This window comes from Pelodiscus sinensis, chromosome 11 (assembly GCF_049634645.1).
Source record: "Pelodiscus sinensis isolate JC-2024 chromosome 11, ASM4963464v1, whole genome shotgun sequence".
Classification (NCBI taxonomy): Eukaryota; Metazoa; Chordata; order Testudines; family Trionychidae; genus Pelodiscus; species Pelodiscus sinensis.
The window spans coordinates 5,339,501-5,359,017 of record NC_134721.1 but is presented as its reverse complement, the minus strand read 5'-3'; the positions used below and the strand labels follow the sequence as shown (position 1 = coordinate 5,359,017).

At 46.8% G+C, this 19,517-nt stretch overlaps 2 long non-coding RNA genes across 2 annotated transcripts in view; one reads left to right on the top strand and one right to left on the bottom strand.

The window, feature by feature from the left end:
- Positions 1–230: 230 nt before the first annotated feature.
- LOC142830903 (uncharacterized) lies at positions 231–15,352 on the bottom strand. Its single transcript, XR_012906433.1, has 3 exons — positions 15,199–15,352; positions 12,794–12,903; positions 231–503 (listed from the first exon to the last, which is right to left on the bottom strand). It is a non-coding gene; the product is annotated as an uncharacterized LOC142830903 (long non-coding RNA).
- Positions 3,152–19,517, top strand: part of LOC142830902 (uncharacterized) — a 140,235-nt gene continuing 123,869 nt past the window's right edge. Inside the window, exons 1-2 of the long non-coding RNA XR_012906432.1 lie at positions 3,152–7,623; positions 12,819–12,928. This is a non-coding gene — a long non-coding RNA (uncharacterized LOC142830902). The remainder of the gene's footprint in view (positions 7,624–12,818; positions 12,929–19,517) is intronic.

Here is a 19,517-nt window from a genome sequence, read left to right as displayed (position 1 = left end):
CTTTGAGCAAGTTTCTTAAATTTACCTTAGCAATCATGCATTTTTAGAGCAATCAATAGTTCAGCTGATTGTTGTGAGCCTGGTGGTTAGATGAGAGAAGCAGTGTCTTGGCTGGGGAAAACTCCTCTTAGAAATGAAAGAGACACATCAGCCATGTTGAACATCTCATGGTTTGTGACTAAAGATAAGCAGCCTTAAATCTCTCACACATGCAAGAACTGTTTCACCCATGCAACCATATCACTATGACTTGAAGTTCTGGAATTAAATCTTAGAATATATTAAACATCCAAGGTAATATTCCCACCATTGCAGACAATCAGCAGTAGGTTTCTAACTGAGATTCTATTTTCACAGTTTAATTGTGAACTAAGGGTTGAGACCTTGTCCTTGGCGAATTCCTCTCTCTAGTGAATTATCAGTGGAAATTAATTATCAGTGGAAATGCGCAGATATCTGAATGGCTGATTTGCTTTAAAATGGTCCTCTTGCTTTGGACAGTCCTGCAATATGAGCAGAGAACAAGTCACAACTGGAAATGTAATATCAACATTTTGAAGAATAGTTTCTACATTGTATTTGTAATGCTTTGTTAAATTTTAAAAAATCAAAGTAAAATTTAAACGAGCTACGTAGGCTAAGAGAGCCTAGACAATTCTAAAACCAGGGAGACGTCTATTGATGACAGCATACGTTGCTACTTTCCATCTCAAACCGGTCAAGAATGCTTGAGAGAGTGAGACTTGCGTCATTTTCCTGTTGATCACCATTCACATGATGATAGTTGAATTTGCAGTTCTAGCTCATAAGGTACCATGAGAATATTTTGTTTATTGTTCACTCATTTGTACCCTCATCTTACATTTAATTCTGAACTTCATCTGGTTGCTTCTGAGCCCTCATGAAAGCTTCTTTACACAAATAGCCCCCGATTTTCTACTGGTGGTGCACATTCGCACATGCCTTGAAGCACATAAAATTATTCTGCACATGGATGAGAAAAATCTGCACATGGATGGAAAAGAATTAGAGAGAACATTGGCCCGGACTCCTCAGATGTCACTTTCTTGAGCTGACATACCATGCGATTAGCAGAATTGTTTTTCTGCAATTATGGATTGCAATGCCAGACTCTCCTGACTTTCTTCAGGAATAGCCCGAGATGTCAACAATCTTCCTGCTCCGTTTCCATAACACACAGATTCCAATCTGCTTTTCTGCTGCTGTCACTGTTGGCATTTCCCAGACCTCTTTCCAGGAACTGACTCACATTCTGAGTCTGCACAGTCCTATTTCGGAGGAGTGCTTTAAAGTGTCTGCTCAGGGTGGGAGATGATATACAGTAGTCCGCTTTATTTACAATAACCTCTTTTCCAGCGAGGCGCTATCTATTACAATTTCCCCTTAAGAAGGGCTCTGTCGTTATGCCAGAATAGATTCTATTTCCCAGGACATCTGTGGCAATGACATATGGACATTTCACTTTTCCTGGTAAAATATGTTCTGGATAAATACACATGCTCTTAAGTCCATCAGCTCGTTGGAGTCCATATCCTTTTGGAGGATTAGTGCTCCGGCCTCCCCTTTGCTTTGGAAATGGGATTTGATTTATTAGAGTTCTCTGTGTAAATAGTAATATGTGATTTATGCCAGTGTGTGTCAGGCAACAGCGATTCCCAAGCGATCATCTCGAAAGGGTGAAGAGAGAGGATTTAACGGCCGGTTAGATTCGTGGCAATCGTAGCCAGGCACAACCTTATCAGCTGTAAGTAGTTGTGTAAAGATAGGGAAAGGCAGCAATGCGTCTGAGCTGCAAAGTTCAGATTGAAATCGGAATGTGTGCCAAGTTTATGAGTACTCCGAGGTTCTTGTCTTGATATGTCTAGGAGCCAGCTAGGAAATTTGGTTATGGTAAAAAAACATCTGCCTGGTAGAAAAGTCTCAACAAAAAAACTAACATCACCATAAACTCCACACCATATAGTCAGTATAAATGCCCAGCCTCCTAATGTAAGGCAATTATGAATAAACCAGTGGTACATTAAATCTTAATATACCCCCACAATAATATACAGGCAGTCCCCGGGTTACGTACAAGATAGGGACTGTAGATTTGTTCTTAAGTTGAATTTGTATGTAAGTCGGAACTGGTACATATTGTAGGGGAAACTCTAGCCAAACATTTCTCCAGAGCTCAGTTTTATTCTCCCACACCTCACTTCCCTCAGTCCTTTATTCTCAAGCTGAGGTGTCTGCTGAGAAAAGCCGCTCCGCGTCTCCCTGGTCTGCTGGGGGGGGGGGGGGGGGGAGGGGCGCTAGCTTCGCGTCTCCCTGGTCTGCTGGGGGGAAGCAGCTAGTGTGGGGTTACCTCACCCCATTTGTAAGTAGGGATCCGATGCAAGTCGGATCTATGTAACCCGGGGACTGCCTGTATTGTTTTCTGATTTAAGAAGTGATGCTCGTGCATGGATTTCCGATGGATTTCTGATCTTCGATTAACCCCTCATGCGTTTCCACCAGCCTGGAGTAACGGGGAGGAGGTAGTGGTCACCAGAACCACCCCCACAAATGTTCTTTAAAATTGACAGAAGGGTGAAACTAGGCCAGTGGTTTCTTTCCTTGCATTTTGATGTGTCAGGGGAGTATAAGGCAGATACAGATTTAAACAAAACGGGAATTATTAAATGTGAGCAGATTTCTTGGTCCCATGCCTCATGGGCAAACTAACCACTAAAACTGATTTTTAAAAACATCTGTAAGCATGGAAGGGGTATTTTTTTAAACCTTGGCCTGTTATCGGTCCCATGCTATCATGGTGAGCTTTGAGGCATCTCTCCTACGTCTGCCTGCTGGTATCAAATTCATAGACTCCTAGAATTTAAACTCTGGAGGGACCATCACGACTGTTTAGGCTGATATCTGACAAGTTTCAGGTCACAGACCTTCACTCACCTACTCCTATAATAGATTCCCTAAGCTCTAGCTGAGTTACTGAAATTCTTGTATCATGATTTAAAGGCTTCAAGTTATGGAGAATCTGCTGCTTACGTTGGAAGAAACCCACAAGTGACCTATGTCCCGTGCTGCAGAGGAAGTGAAAAAACTTCATGGTCTGTGCCAATCTGACCCGGGGGGGGGGGGGGGGGGGGTGTTGGAATTCTTTCCCAATGCCAAATATGGCTGTCACTTAGACCCTGAACATGTGATCAAAACCCAGCATTCAGACACCAGAGAACTCCGAGTCCTTCTCATCTGGTGTTCCATCACTGTGGTTGGAGATACTTGGTGCTATCAGTCACAGACTGGCTAGATACCAGTGGCTGTCTCACACCCTCCATAAACTTTCTAGACACATGGTTTAGTTGGGACCTGCCCAGCCATACAGGTGAATGCCTAGGGCACCAGGCTTGAAGGATCATTGCAGTAGATGGAAGTCATTTTTTTCTCTATTTAAAAATATATGAATATGTTCTCTCCTATAAACACAAGTATCAAGTATTGGACTTGTCAAAGAGCGCATCATTGCCATGTCAGAAGATGAGTTCTAAGATTTAGTTCACATTGTGGAGCATGGCTGTGTATGTAAATCCAGTTAAAATGTGTCACGACAGCTTCAAAAGAGCACTTCAGCGGTTTGCTACCTGGGGGCGGGGTCTGGCCGTTCAATCACTCTCAGTAGCCCAGGGTTGGCCAGGCACACAGTTGAGTCAGTGTTGCTCGCCGTTTAGTGGAGACCAGTCTGTGACCCACAACAGTTCTGCCGTATTATGAGTCATGATCCCGAAGACGCCGTGCCTACGAAGAATTTGTGTTGTGTTGAATTTGAACGATGCTTGAAGCTAGCGTTGGTGTTACCACATGGAAATTCAAAGGATATTAATGCAGTAGATTTGTGCAGTGAAGGCTGTTTCACGGCGACTTCCAAGACGCCTTGCACCTCAAGATGCACGGACGTTCATTTCTGAACACAGACTCATAGACGGCTTTCCCAACATCTTCATTGCTTCTCAAATTCTCTCGACTCTTCCCGTTTCTGTTGCTAGTGAGGAGCACAGCTTTTCAAAGTTAAAATTGATAAAGGCATACCTTCATTTCTCCTTGCTGAAAGACATACTTGTCGGACTGCTACAATCTCAACAGCACACCAAATAGCTTCAAAACGTTGTCTCAAACAACGTATTGCTCAATTTGCACAAGCACGAAAGCAAAGTCCTAAATGCTGACACAAATTGATGGCCCAGTACAAAAGGATTACATCTGAAAACCAGATCGTACTTAGAATCAAGGAATAAAAATGTTCACAGCGTCCCCAAAATCAGTTCCTTTGGAAGGAAGACTGTTGCAATGGAAAAGGCAACCATGTACAGTGCTGACTAGAAACGTGTACAACTCAAAATGGTTAAATTTTTAAAGTGTCAACTAGTGTGTGGTTTACCCTAGGTAGTATAATAGTGTTAGGATTAATGAAAAGAGAACAAAATCAGTACAGTATTTTTTCATTTTTTATATTGTCCATTTCAAATGCCAAGAAAATAAAAGTAACATTTCATTCTGGACTTCTCATTTTTTTTCTATATTGAATGTGTGTGGAGGGCATGCCAAAGTCATAGTTCACTTAGGGTGCCAAAACCCCTTGGGTCAGCCCTGTTCTTCATGTAATGTAGGCACAGGTAAAATCGCATTTGTAAACAAGCAACACTTTAAAGGGCAGTAAGAACATATAATAACGGCTATACTGGGTCAAGCCAAAGGTCCATCTAGCCCAGTATCCTGCTTTCCAACAGTGGCCAGTGCCAGGTGCCCCAGAGGGAATGAACAGAACAGGGAATCCTCAAGTGATCCCTCTCCTGTCATCCATTTCCAGTCTCCAACAAGCAGAGGCTAGGACATTATTCCTGCCCATTCTGGCTAATAGCCATTGATAGACCTAACCTCCATGAGTGTATCTAGTTATTTTTTGAACCATGTTAAAGTCTTGGTCTTCACAACATCCTCTGGCAAGGAGTTCCACAGGTTGACTGTGTGCTGCGTGAAGAAAAAAGCTATCAAACCCAGGGGTGACATTCTGATCCCACTAATATCAATGTAATGTGCAAACCTTGGCATCAGTAAGGCTAGGAGTTCACCCCAGATTATGAAAATCAGCATATCTCCCTTGATGGCAATGGCACTGTTAGAGAGCTGCCCTGTAATCTTTAAATGCTCTGAAGCTGTTAAGTGCAGTATAGACCCTTATGGGCACAAGGCTACATTTTAGAAACAAGCAAACCCTTTCTAGCTTTCACTACTACCATGGACACAGCTTGAGTTCTGTTACTAGCTCAAATGGTTCAAATTACCAGCACTATGCAAATCGGTTTGGGGCTGGTAAAATTCACTGAGCTTGACTCATGTCATTTACTTTCGTGTAAATCAATAGCTGCTCCACTGGATGAGTCAAACTGCAATGAGTAAGAGAAGAAATCAGGTCCCTTGTATCTTTTTTTTTAAAAGACTTTCCCACCCACTTGTGACTCTTCTACTTGTTCACTTTCCTTCTTAGATCTTTTTTTTCCTGTCTACCCTGACTGATATTTGTGAAGGGGACAGTCAGAATGAAATTTACAGGTGTCTGTCATTCTATCTCCTTCCTGCCCGCTCAGTTGACACTGGTGTGTCAGTAAAGGAAAATGACCCTTTAGGGTCACTAAACACAGATCGGAGAACATGACAAGATATTTTATGGGGCCAAAGAGGGATGGTAGCTAGAGACACGTGCCGTTTACTCTTTCCTCTGGAGCCTCTTGGCTTGCCTTTTCCAGAAGACCTCTGCGAAAGCTTGTGTTTCTCACCACCAGAAATTGGCCCAATAAAAGATATTTCCTCACCCCCCCCCCCCCCCCCGACCACCGCCCGCCCTCCGCCTTGTTTTTCATAGGGGTAATTTTGGCTTTGAGGGTGTTCTGCTTCCAGAGAAAAAGAACCGTCAGAAATGACAGTAGCCGCACAAGCGTGTCCCATTAAAGATTTAGCCCCGTGTTCTTTAATCCACTCTCTTGCCATAACAACGTTCAAGTGTGTCTCAAACTCATCTCTATCTAGTGGCTGACCTAGCAATTTGTCCTGCATGCCAAATTCTTCATCTCCAGGAATTCAGCTTGAATGCCGTCGTCTCTTGTGGTGTTCTAACCGGTCGTTTTGTCATTGATTTTGCTTCCTCAGATGTTTCATACGTTATAGTGCTTTGATTCAGTGGTAACTACATTGTAATTAAACCCAACCAACATAACCCCGTAAGCACATAGAGCAGCTGAAAAGCTGAAACTGTCTTGGTGTTAAGTTTTGTTTTCTCCCTAACCAGAAAAATGGCTTTCAAGTTTTCACATATTAGTGCTTCCTTTTCTGTCTGGGAAACTCCCAGAAGGCTTCTCCCATGTAAGGGGTTAGACCCTCCCCGATTAACGAGATGGGAAAGGCAGGACAGACACAACTCTTGGACTGCTGTTTCGGATACCCAAGTTAAGAGCTCTTCTGCTAATACAGTAACATCCTTCCTAGGACAATCAGACTAGATCCACTTGGGGGTTGTAAAGCAGCTGTATTACTATGAGTTCTACAGGGTTGCCAGGTGTCTGGTATTGGCTCGAACAGTCCAGTATTTGCGGCTTTTGTCCGGTTAAAAAAAACAGACCTCTTTTTTTTTTTTGCTCAACTAATTTTTTCCTGCCACGTTCGGTATTTTTGTGAAAGTATCTGACAACCCTATTTGTAGAACATCTCACAAACAAATCAGAGGTGAAATTCAGACCCCACTAAAGTCAATGGAAGGTTCCCTCCAGCAATTATAACGCTAATCAGGCTGTAATTGCTCACCCACAGCCATTTCAGATTTGGGGATGATTTCTATTTTCAAGGCAGAGGCACTGCCATGAGTACCCACATGGTCAACATTTTAATACACTCTGGTTGATTTTTCAGCCTGGGCTGAAGTTTTCAAAGATTTTTTTTTTTAAACCATTAAATAATACAGCTAAGTGTGGTGGTACTGGCTTGGTGAGTCTTCCATTTTATGCTGTGGAGTCTTTTCTGATGCATTGCTCACAAATTCAATTTTACATGTGCCTCCGGTACATTAAGTCCACATGTTTCCATTTATTAATCACTTTTGGGCCTTACTGCGGTCCCAGGAGGTCTTTTCTTCCCTAATCATCTGTTTTATCTTGAGTTTTGAAAGGATCAGAAAACTTTGTTAGGATAAGAAAATCAAACGCCAGACACCAAAGTGCAGAGGCTCTTATAACAAAACCTTATCTCTCCCTAGTCACAACCGTTAGCTATGGTTGCGTCTACTTGTAACCACTCACTGTATCCTGTTTTTGAGACTGTTTTCTGTCTGCTAGCTTAGGTGACCTCTCTGCCATGATGCGTTGCTGCTGATGGGGTCTGATCCTTCTGACTTCACTCCTAAGAGCAATTGCGCACTTGATTAAGTCCAGGGGTTCCATGAAATCTGTTGGCTCCATGTAAGCTTTAATCACCCCGAGAGCATTTGTGCCTGGCAGCCGTTTTGAATCAAGCAGCAACTCTGCGAATGATAAGCATGTGCCTGCTACATCCTTCCACAGTGGAGACGGGCATTTCCTGGTGAGTCCTGCAGTGCTAACGGATTTAGCTCTGCTTCTCATAAATCCACGCTTTCTGCCTCCGCCCCAAGTACTGCGTCTCTCCCCATGTTGCCCAAGACATTCTGAATATTGTTAATTTCAATCTTATTGGGTTAAGCCATGGAAACATTCAGACAGTGAATACAAGCAGAAATCACAGAATCCAGCCCGACTGCACCCTCCCAGACGGGAAAGGAAGACATTAAAGAAAGATGAGAGGAAGGAGAATTAAGGCGCTTATAGCTCCTGATTGCTTAATACACAAGAGATAAGGACCTCAGATTGTCTTGGGTTTCATTATTCTCCAGTCCATCAGAGGCGATTTGATATGAATCTGCATCCTGTTAATCATACACTCCGCTTCTGCATTGCCAGTCTGCCTGCTGACTACATCTGGATCATTTATTACGGTCTGAATGCTGATAGTGTCCACGTAACGGTGCTTTTCTTACAGAACTCCAGGTTTCTGACGCATTTTAACTATACAGCAGGACTGAATCATTGCTGTCATCCTGCTCAGAGCAGGGAATAACTGTGCTTAGCGGAACATTGGCTAAATATGGTTTGCCCGTCTGTCTATGACTTTGACAGCTGGACCATGTTCAACACAAGTTCAGCCGCCGCAGGTGTTAAAGCCGTTAACACCATGTAGGTTCTGTAGTGTAGACAAAGCTATCGAGATTAGAAGTGAGATTTGGACCCCCCTGAAGTCAATGTAAGATTCTCTCCAGCTATTATAATGCTAATCAGGCAGTACTTGCTCACCCACGGCCATTTCAGATTTGGGGATGGTGTCTACCTTCAAGTCAGAAGCACTGCCATGGGTACCCACATGGCCAATGTTTTAAGGGCTGACTTAGAGCAACACTTGCTCAGCTCCCGTCCCCAACTGGCCCTCTTCTACATGCACTTCATTGATGACATCTTCATCATCTGGACCCATGGGAAGGAGGCTCTGGAAGAATTCCACTGGAATTTCAACAACTTCCACCCAATCATCAGTCTCAGCCTGGAACAGTTCACACAGGAGAGCCACTTCCTGGGCATTACAGTACAAATAATGGATGGTCACAGAAATACCACTTTATACTGGAAACTTACTGACCACTATACTTACTTACATGCCTCCAGATTTCATCCAAAACATATCACACGACCCATCATCTCCACCCAAGCCCTAAGATGCAATTGCATTTGCTCCAGTCCCTCAGACAGAGACAATCACATTACAGGATCGCTATCAAGCATTCTTAAAACTACAGTAACCACTAGGAGAAGTGAAAAAACAGATTGATAAAGCCAGGCGGGTATCCAGAAGTCGCTGACTACAGAACAGATCCAACAAAGAAAGCAACAAATCACCACTAGCCATACCCTACTGCCTCCAGCTAAAAACTCTCCTACACATCAAGGTTCTATAACCTTTCACAGATGATGAAAAACCTTCACTCTCATAGACCATGGGAGGCAGGCCAGCCCTTGCATACAGACCACCCCTCCCCCCCAACCTGAGACATACTCACTGCCAACTTCACACCTGAATCACTAACCCATGAGCCAATCCCTGCAACAAACCCGTGTCCATACATCTACCTTAGTGACACCATCACGGGGCGTACCACATCAGCCATACCATTCACCTGCACCTCATAGAATCATAGGACTGGAAGGGACCTCGAGAGGTCATCGAGTCCAGCCCCCCGCCCTCAAGGCAGGACCAAGTTCCGTCTACACCATCCCTGACAGATGTCTATCTAACCTGTTCTTAAATATCTCCAGAGAGGGAGATTCCACCACCTCCCTTGGCAATTTATTCCAATATTTGACCACCCTGACAGTTAGGAATTTTTTCCTAATGTCCAATCTAAACCTCCCCTGCTGCACTTTAAGCCCATTACTCCTTGTCCTGTCCTCAGTAACCAAGAGGAACAAATTTTCTCCTTCCTCCTTGTGACACCCTTTTAGATATTTGAAAACCGCTATCATGTCCCCCCTTCATCTTCTTTTTTCCAAACTAAACAAGCCCAGTTCATGAAGCCTGGCTTCATAGGTCATGTTCTCTAAACCTTTAATCATTCTTGTCGCTCTTCTCTGTACCCTTTCCAATTTCTCCACATCTTTCTTGAAATGTGGCGCCCAGAACTGGACACAGTACTCCAGCTGAGGCCTAACTAGTGCAGAGTAGAGCGGCAGAATGACTTCACGAATGACTTCATGTGCCAGCAATGCCCCTCTGCCCTGTACATTGGACAAAGCGGATGGTCTCTACACAAAAGAATCAATGGGCGCACCTAGACATTAGGACTGGCAACATCCAAAAGCCATAGGGGAGCATGTTAGCCTCCCTGGACACACTGTTTCAGACTTGCACGTTAAAATGAAACCTTCAAAACCGGACTGCAACAAGAAATGCTGAGCTGGCATTCAGGTGCCCACCAGGCACCCTAAATCGAGGTCGAAATAGACACCTGAAGTGATTCTCCCATTACAATCGGTAATTTCCCTTTCAGGCCCTCGCCCCTTCTCACCGCTGTTGGAGATGAGCCATGTCCACTCTGATTTAATTAGCACAGATGTCACGCTCCCATCTCTGTAACCTTTTTCCCCTGTTCAGTGTCTGAGGAAGTGAGTTGCAGCTCACGAAAGCTCATGCCCTGATAAATGGGTTAGTCTTTTAAGTGCTGCCAGACTCCTTTGTGCTTTCCCTTCGCTTATGTCACTTCTCTCTAATGTAGGTTTGATCATCTAAGGTTCTTAAATGTCATCATGCCGCAGCCCCCTTTTGACAACAAACATGACCACCGTGAGCTTTGTAGGGTGGAACGGAAGCCTCACCTCACGCACACCCTGCTGCCCTGGATAGGGAGGCCAAAGCCTGAGCCCACCTTTCTGGATTCAGCCCCAGGCAGGGGGCAGCCCTGGTAACCCCATTAAAACAAGGTGGTGACTCACTTTGGGAGCTCGCCCCCCACTCTGAGAATTGGCCGAGCGAAGGCTTTTGGTGCCTTTTTAGACCGACGGGGTTAGCTCTGTCACCTTCCGACCCTCGGGCTCCGACACTCATGTAGAACGCTGCCAACTAAGGCCTGGTCTGCACGTGGGCAATAGCGCAACCTAGCAACGGTGCTCAGGGCTGTGAAAAACGGGCCCTGAGCCCTTCGTTTGATTGGCCAACCTCCTCCTCCACTGCCCGCAGCATGGGCAGCCAGTGCTATGGGCCTGTGGTGCCCGTGCCCCAGGTATATTCCTCGCCTGGGACCTGGCTCCACCACAGTCTCTCCCTGGTCCTCCCTGGCTGCTGCCCCTGTGTGCTCCCCCCACGGTATGTCCCCTTGGCCTGCCTGCTGGCCCAGGGGCATTTAAGAGAGCTGAGGTGCCCCTCATCCCCACCAGCAGCACAGGAGGGCTAGAGTGACTTTTGGCTGCTTGCTTGGTGCAGCTGCTGGCACGTGTGTTCCTGCAGCCCCTCGTGTTGGGCTGTCACTGTGCGCCGTCCCTGCCACGAGCGCCCCTGTGACCAATGGGAAGCTGCAGAGGCGGTGCCTGCCAGCAAGAAGTATGCAGAACCCCCCTGCCCGGAAGCTGCTGACATTGTGGAATGCCCCAGGTAAGTACTGCCCTCCCCTCTCACCCTCTCCTCCTGCAATCCGTGTAGCCCCCAAGCTCCCTCCCACAGCTGCACCTTGCACCCCTCCTGCACCCCAATTGCCTGCCACAGCCCCCAAACTCTGTCCCAGAGCCCGCACCTCTTTCTCATCCAAACTCCTTCCCAGAGCCTTAGGCAGGTGAGGGAGGAGAGACTTTGGAAGGGGGAAGGGTTTGGGCTCGGGGCATGCAGGGCATCCCCAGAACTTCTATTTCTGGTCATCTATCAGGGATTATCTAAACTATGCTTGGCCATGAGGGCAGGGAACTGGACTTGATGATCTCTTGAGATCCCTTCCAGTGCTAGTGTTCTATGATTTGGCAAACCCGCCATCCCTGCGCTCAAGAGGTACAAGTGGTTACGCTGATGGAAGGATTCCTCAGTCAACCTAGCCATCGCCTCTCAGCGTGGTAGATTAGCAGTTGTGATGGAATGGCCCCTTTTGCCAACACAGTGTCTACCCTGCAGTCCTGCAGCAGCTGACTTCTGTGGTGATCGTGCAGGGACCCGCTCGGTTAAGCTTGTTGCTGATTTCATCTGTCTCTCTCAAGGCATGCCTACATGCCTGGTAGCTAAATCCAAGTCACATAAGAGGCCATATACATGGAACAAGCACAAAGTCAGGAGACAAGAGGATCCTAAATTCTGACACTTGTGGCCTTGTTGAGATCTTTTTACCCATCTGCCTTGATTTCCCTGTTGGTAAAAAGGGTTTAAGAATAACTACTCAGGAGGAAAAAATAACAAATAGTTTGGTAGCACTTTATAGACTAACGAAACATGTAGATGGTATCATGAGCTTTCATGGGCACAGCCCACTTCTTCAGATGACCTGAGTTCTGAGTTTAGGATGTGCACACCCAAATGAATAGGAGAGGCGAAGGGGAGGAGGAAGGGGGGAAAAAAGGAAGGAGGGTGAGAGACAGGGAGCTAGAGGGAATAAGTAAGTAGCTGAAGATTGGGTAGTTGAAACGAAGCAGATAAGAATCATTCCTCTCATGGGAGTCTACACAAAGAGCTGTTTGCACCTTCAATGGCTGTTAAGTGGGTAGTGTGTTGTGAACATGTCTTTTTTACAGTGTTTCTAGCGTACAGCACCTACTTATTCTGTTACATAAACATGTTATCACCCTAAAAATGTGCCACCCCCAAAACACATATGGCTCATAACCCTGCATAGCGCGTATGTGGTGTTTCTCCTCTGTATGGCTCCAAGAGCTGTGCAAATGAGCGGATCACGAGCCTCGGTTTACAAAGGGGAAACTGAGGCTCAGCGATGAAGCCAGTGGGCTGAAGGTGAAGCTAGGAGTAGACCCCTTCTCTCCAGAAGGCCAATTCAATGCCTTCGCTAGTGCACCCTATTTTTTTTCCATTGTAAACTACTACGTAAGGCTTGTCTGAAAGCTCTCAGTTGTTTTCAGAGCTAGTCCCATTATTTCATTTTCTTTATTTATATAGGAATTAGATACAAGGCTGCTGTCAGCTAGTTGCCAAGCCATCTTACCTGAACTTTTGCTTTGTGTTCCCAGGATGCTGGCCATGAACATCATTCGCCAAATGCCAACTTCTTTGGGAACATTTACGTTGAGGCTTCCTCGAGCTGAAGGCCAAGGTCTGCGGTTGAAGGAGGAAAAAAGGGGTAAGGAGAAATTGATATATTACTCTAGGGTGACCACGTAGCGACTTTGAAAAACCAGAATCGGAGGCTGCAGGGCAACCGTTGCCTATATAAGACAAAACCTGTCATATTGGGACAGTCATGATAATACTGGCACATCCGGCTGCTCTGCTTAGGTCATGTCTGACCTTGGGAGATGAGCACAGTAAATAAGTCGAGGGAAAACCAGGAAGGAGCCTGGGAGGACTGGATTAGCTTTTCCGTTAACACCCTCCTCATCCCCCCTCCCCCTCCCCCAGAGCGCTGGGCTACAAGGAATATATTTCTTCTGTGGTAACTGTGTATAAATAAGGTGTTTGTGACGATCTGGGTGGAAACAGGAAGCAGCACACATTTAGACAAAGTATCTTAAATTGAAACCTATTGTTTGATCCCTAAAATAATGTGATGACACTGAAGAATTTAGTTTCAGAGAAAGAGGCATGTAACACACAGGCTTTGCGCTCAGATGGCAATTTCTTCTCTTCCAGAGGTGATGACATAAGTACTGTATGCTTCATATAATTGCCATTTGCAAGCCATTAGAGTCGGCAGAATTGTGATTAGAAACAAACCCACCAGGGAAGGCCCTGGGAAGACGGATTGGTCTGTGTGAACTAGCAGTGGTGCGAGAACGTTTTTTACAGTGGGGGGTGCTGAAAGCGGGGGGGTCCCCACCCGAAACTTTTTTGCCTCCACCACCCCTTTCTCCTGTCCAACTCCCCAGAGCTGGGGCCACGAGCAGGGCTGTGGCTCTACGGGGGGAGGGGAGAAACGTGGGCAGAGTTAAGGGGGCCAAAGCACGGGAGCGGGGCCCGTTGTGTGGGGCCAGTGGCAGCCTGTGGCCCTGCATGTGGACTCTGGGCACAGAGCTGTGAATGGAGCCCTGGGTCTGGAAATGGAGTCGCAGGTGTGGAACCTATAGCCGGGAACCTATAACCTCCGCGTGCAGGGCTAGGAATAGAACCCTGGCCATAGGCCTTGTGGCTGCAACCCTGCATGCAGGACAGAGAACAGAGCCCCAGTTTCAGGGTGGGTGAGAGCAGGGACTCTGTGTGTGGGGCCAGGAGCACAGCCTACGGTGTGTGTCCTGAAGGCAGGACTCCAGGGGTGGAGTCCAGGCCTGGTCAAGCAGCACCAGGACCTTTGGTACGAGGTGGCGGGTGGGACCCTGCACAAAACCTGGGGCTTCCACAACACGCCCCTAATTCCCACAACTATGTGGTCCATTGGACTCCTAGACCTCTAACGATGACGCTTCATTGTAAGAGCTTTGCTGAAAATGATCAAGATCCAGCTCTGGGTACTCTGGTTGATCCAGGGGTTTGGGGACGTAATTAGGAAGAAAGGTTCATTGGTCCTGCCCCTCATAAGCTAGAGGCGAGAAGCAACTAATACGACATTTGCGGAGATGCATCAGATCAGATGCGGGACTTCTGTATTTTTCATCTGCTATAAGCAACCGATAGCGGTAGGGAGCCAGCAGGGAGAGGCTGGCTGCTCTGTCCTCCACGTGGAGCTGCTGCAGTCACTGCAGGGAAGTGCCCCTCCCCAGCCAGGCAGCTCTGTGCACGGCAGCCCTCAGCTCCTGGGGGGGGGGGCTCATTAAGCAGCTGTGGGGCCGTGCTGCTACATAGCTTAGGGGGAGCCTTGCTCAGAAGCCTGCACAGACTGGCACCAATATGACTACCAGAAAGGGATGCAAGCCCCCAAGGGTGCAGGAGTATATAGAAAAATAATGCAAACATTCAGATACTGATTTTCCAGTGCCCCATTCCTTGGGCAATCATTCACCCCCGTGCCAAGGGGGCGTGAAACACGACTGTCCTGAGTTATGTCCAGTTAACACTGGTTTATCTGACCACACCAGCCAAGGCTCAATGGATACTCCAGTCCCGGTTAGTAATCAAACCCCTATGGAATGTTGTTTGTGTGTTGGTACCTGCTCATTTTTGTCCATAATGATATATCCACAAAACCAACAAGGCGCACTGGGCAGCATTGCAAGAGAAGAGGAGTCCGGGTAATTTGGCAATTGAAAAAGCTCTGGCAAGGAGAAGTGCATAACCAGGAGTCCAGGGGAGAGGGCTGTGAAGATTGGCCTACTGAGACCGTGATCATGCTATGGATCTTTTAGTTATTTGTTATTTACATCCAAGTGTGTGTGTTGTGTTTTGGGACAACCTGTCTAGAGAGGAACCGTGGAGCACAAAAGTTACTTTTCCTGGGTGGTCTCTTAAAAGGAATCTTACCTGTAATGATGTTTTGCTCTGTACACAAAGTCCCGGTGCATCCCCACAGCAGTGAATTTGCATCCAGTTCCATGCTGATCACAGGAGTGTAAGGTTCTGCGTTTGGAGGGCTACCTGTTGGGTCACCGATTTCTGAACCCTCCACATCAGGGGCAAAAAGGTCACTGTCCAGACACACCACTGTGGTGTAGAGCATTGCGACCCCACGCCAGCGAAGCGCTTCCGTACGTGCTTCGCCTTAAGGGTGTGAGCAGCTGCCGTGGTCTCAGTAGCATTGCTCACCACTGGATAAATGTGTGCGGTGGTGCTGTTGGACCAGAGTTTTCAGCACTTGAAGGATGGATCCCTAGTCTGAGGTAGCTCTACGCCGGCTCACTGCACAGTCCCAGGCGAGTGAAACGGTTTCATTCCAGTGCTTCTGTCTGGGAAATCCATGGAGCAGCCGGCTGAAAGCTACAATCTGGAACCAGTCCCTCAGGGTTTTGTGCACCTTAGTAACACAGGCCCTGCCACATAAAATAGATTGCACCCGTACATCGCAGCAGCAGTATTTATGGCATTGCCGGACTCCAGGGGACAGATTTTCAACCTCCCCGGAGCTAAGGGTATAACTTGCTGAGCGGCTTTTGAATGTCCCGCTAAGTGCACAGCTTTCGATCCCTAAACAGATTGGAAACTCTGGCCTCAGATGCACACTGGTTAGTTCCCCAGCCATCCTCACTTGATCAATGTCAGCCATGTTCTTTCATTTTCCCCCCTGTATGTTTTATTCATTTCTTTGTTCAGATGTTGTTTTTAATGCAGATTGGAATAACTGTAATCTACTCTCCCCCCCCCACTGTAACTGGCAGTACTCCGCTTGCAATTAGTTTGCTTCCTCCCCTACAGGGCATATATAATTTATTAGGGACATTACATAATAACTAACTTTCCAGCTCTTATATGACCATTTATAACAGGATACAGCCAAGCTTCGTTCTTTGTACCCACACAACATCCTCAGGCAAAGTGCAGAGGTAAAACTTAATACTTTGCAAGGCTTTATATGGTCTGTCATCCCACTGGGGTATGCTTTATTGATTTATTTTTTGTTTCCTGAACACAAAACAACGTTGAGACACAATCCTGCAGTTTTGATTCGGGCAAAATTCCCGGGAAGCCAGTGGGACCTCTGCCTGAGTTGAAACCGGGCATTAAAACTTCATTAAAATTTAAAGAGCAACCGTGTTTGAATGAATAACATGAAGAAGAGACGAGGCCATATTTTCACACTATCCTCTTAAAATTGTGCCCCTCCCCTTACAGGGCCCAGAATACTCCCTCTTCTCTTCCCCATCTCTCCGTTCTAGAACTCCTGCTGCTGTCTTAGCATCTCTTTCCCCTGCCGAGTGTCCAGTTTTTCTGACCTCCGCTCTCCCCCCATCACCTAACACTGCTCTTGTAAAAGAAGGTGGAAGAAGGGGTCCCATTTTCAACCAGTTCTGCTTCTCTTTGCCCCTGACGCGGCTCTTTGAGCCCTGATAGGCTTGTCTCTGCTTTTTTGCTCTACGCTTTTCATCGGGATTCTATTTACACCGTCAGTAAACGTAGGAGAAAAACCTCATAGGAGCCACCTCCTCTCCCTCGTCGTTATTCTTTCACCTTTAATAAAATTCTCTCTCCTGCTCTTCAGTTAAAGAGAGGGGGACCCATTCTGTCCTGTTACATCACAGTAATGTCACGGGCATCATGGGGTCCAATTCTTGGTCATGCCCAGGCGAGTTCATGCTGCCTTGGCAGTGTCAAGGGCTTACGGTGGGTGGGACCAGTCTGGGACTCACCCCGGGTTAGGAGCAGTGGTGACACCTGCCACCTGCGAAATCAGTGGAGCCAGAATATGCCCTGCTTGTGGGGAGGGCACCATTTTTTTCTTCACAATAGGGGTTCTCTGTGCAGCGTGACCTCACGAGTACAGTGAGTGTGAGGTCACACTGCATGGAGGATACTATTGTGCAAAGGAAAAAGGGGTTCTCAGTAAACAGGGCCCCAGAACAGAGTTTTGTGAGGTTGCCTGCTGGACAAATGCTGCCATTGGTGAGCTGGCCTCCTTGCGCTGCGTAGAACTGGCGTCGGAGTTCTCCATTAGCTCTGCTCCCAGACCCTCCCTTTGACGGAGGGAAGGAACCAGAGGTGGGTTGGGGCTTGGCTGGAGTGCACCGTACTACGGCTGTATCCTGCTTCGCAGGACAGTCCGGAGCCAAGGGAAGCAGAGCCCAAGCGAGAGCTGTCACAAAGCTCATTTCACACTCAATGCCAGGAAGGCGCCCGAAATGCCCAGAATATGGAGCTCACAATGGTGGCTTAAAGCCATCTGTACTTCCCTCCCTGCACACTCCAGTCCCGGCCCACAAGCAGGAATTGAACCCGAGAGGTTCAAGGGAGAGGAAAAAAACCTGATTTCTGTGGAGTTGCTCTCGATTTATCACCATCATAATGGGGAACAGAATTTGGCCCAATGTTATGGGACTGATTAAAGTCAGTCTCTTGTGTGCTACAACTCCACCTCCCAGGTGTTCTGGTCAAAACAAGAAGTGGCGTCAGCACAGAGAGAACGTCTTGGCTCTAGCATATTTAAAAAAAAATCTGAAAGTGTTCCAAGTCTATAAATACACAGAGTATTTCTGCAAAGGAGCAGAAAGGGAACCTCTTGTGTCCTTGCTGCTCCAGTTTTATGAACACATTCCAGTTTTGCGCCAGGCCCCAGTTGGAGTAGTAGCATGACACACTGGAGACAGTATATCTTGACATAAGTGGCAGCGGTTTGAAGTTTAGAAATATTGTGTTAACATCAGTGTTCCAAGTACATTGTTGCATTGTGTTAGTAAGCACCTTAATGCGTTGTGACTAGATCAGAGACAAAAATGACCTCTGCAACTATTCATGCAAATATTTTCACTCGCATATTTTCTAGTCTATAAAATAAATGGCAAACATGTATTTATAGTACACAGACACATTTTGACAAGCGGAAAAGGTTTCTAACTAGAAAAGATTATTACAGAACACTTTGTAAATATTACAACCGAATCAGTACCTCTCTGTCATATTCCTTTTTTTTTTTTAACCCTAGCTCCCTGAGTTAAACTGAACAGGCCCTAAGGCTTTGTGGGGTGCCCCCTCTTATGCACCTGTGGGGCAAATACCCCAAATGTGGCTTTTTAACCTTGACTCTCTCTGCTGCTTGAAACAGCCCCCTTGTGTGCTGAAGGAAGGAAGGTCAGAAACCTGCTGATCTGCTCACAAAACTGATACAGCTTACGGTCAGAATAAATTTTAAAATCAGCACCCAACAAATAAAACCAGTGTCCAAACCAATGTGAAATCCAGCTGCATGGCTGTTCACCAGAACTCTTTCCTCTAGAGCACTCAGAGAATCGGCCGCCTGGAGATCTACCGATGAACTGTGCTTTACAGGAGTGAGGTGTTACTATTCAGGGGTGGTGGGATGCAGAGACGAAGGGTTGGTTTGATGGATCAGGTGTTTACTTTGTTTACTTTTTAAGTCTCAGAGGGGTAGCCATGTACGTTTTTTAAATAAAACTCTGGTCATCCGACAAAGTGGGCTGTGCCCAAGAAAGCTCATGATACCATCTACATGTTCTGTTAGTCTATAAAGTGCTACCAGACCATTTGCTGTATTTTAAGTTAACTAACTAACTAATGTACATGGTAAACAAGTTTACTTAACGCTCTCAGAGGGGGAGCTGTGTTAGTCTGTAAATAAAAAAAACTTAAAAAACAACTAATGGTCCTGCAGCACTTAGAAACTAACAAAAAATACATAAATAGTATCACGAGCTTTCATGGGCACATCCTGCTTCTTCAGATGACAAAGCTGGAGCCAAGGGGCCCAGAGTTTAACTTTTTGTTTTATATTTCAAACTCTGGGTCCCTTGCTCCATTTTTGTCATCTGCAAAAGTCATCCCAGACGCCCCTCCCTTAGCTGCTGGGTAGAGCCGAACCGACTCTGGCTTCCCGCGCCCTCAGCCACCAGGAGGGGCTGGGGTCGAGGCTGCGGTAGCCCTGGCTCTGCCCCTGGCAACCAGCAAGGGCTGGGGCTAAGGCCAAGCCAGCCCCAGCAGAAGACCAGGGAGAAGGCCAAGGCAGTCCTGGCTCCCCCTCCCCCCAGCCACTGGGGAGGGCCAGGACGAAGCAGGCCTGGATCTCCTTCCAGCCACCGGGCAGAGGCCACAGCGTGGCAGCCCTGGCCCCTCCCTCCCAGCACCAGGCGGGGAAGGGAGGGAGGAGTCTGAGGACAGAGGGGCGGTGAGACTCAGAG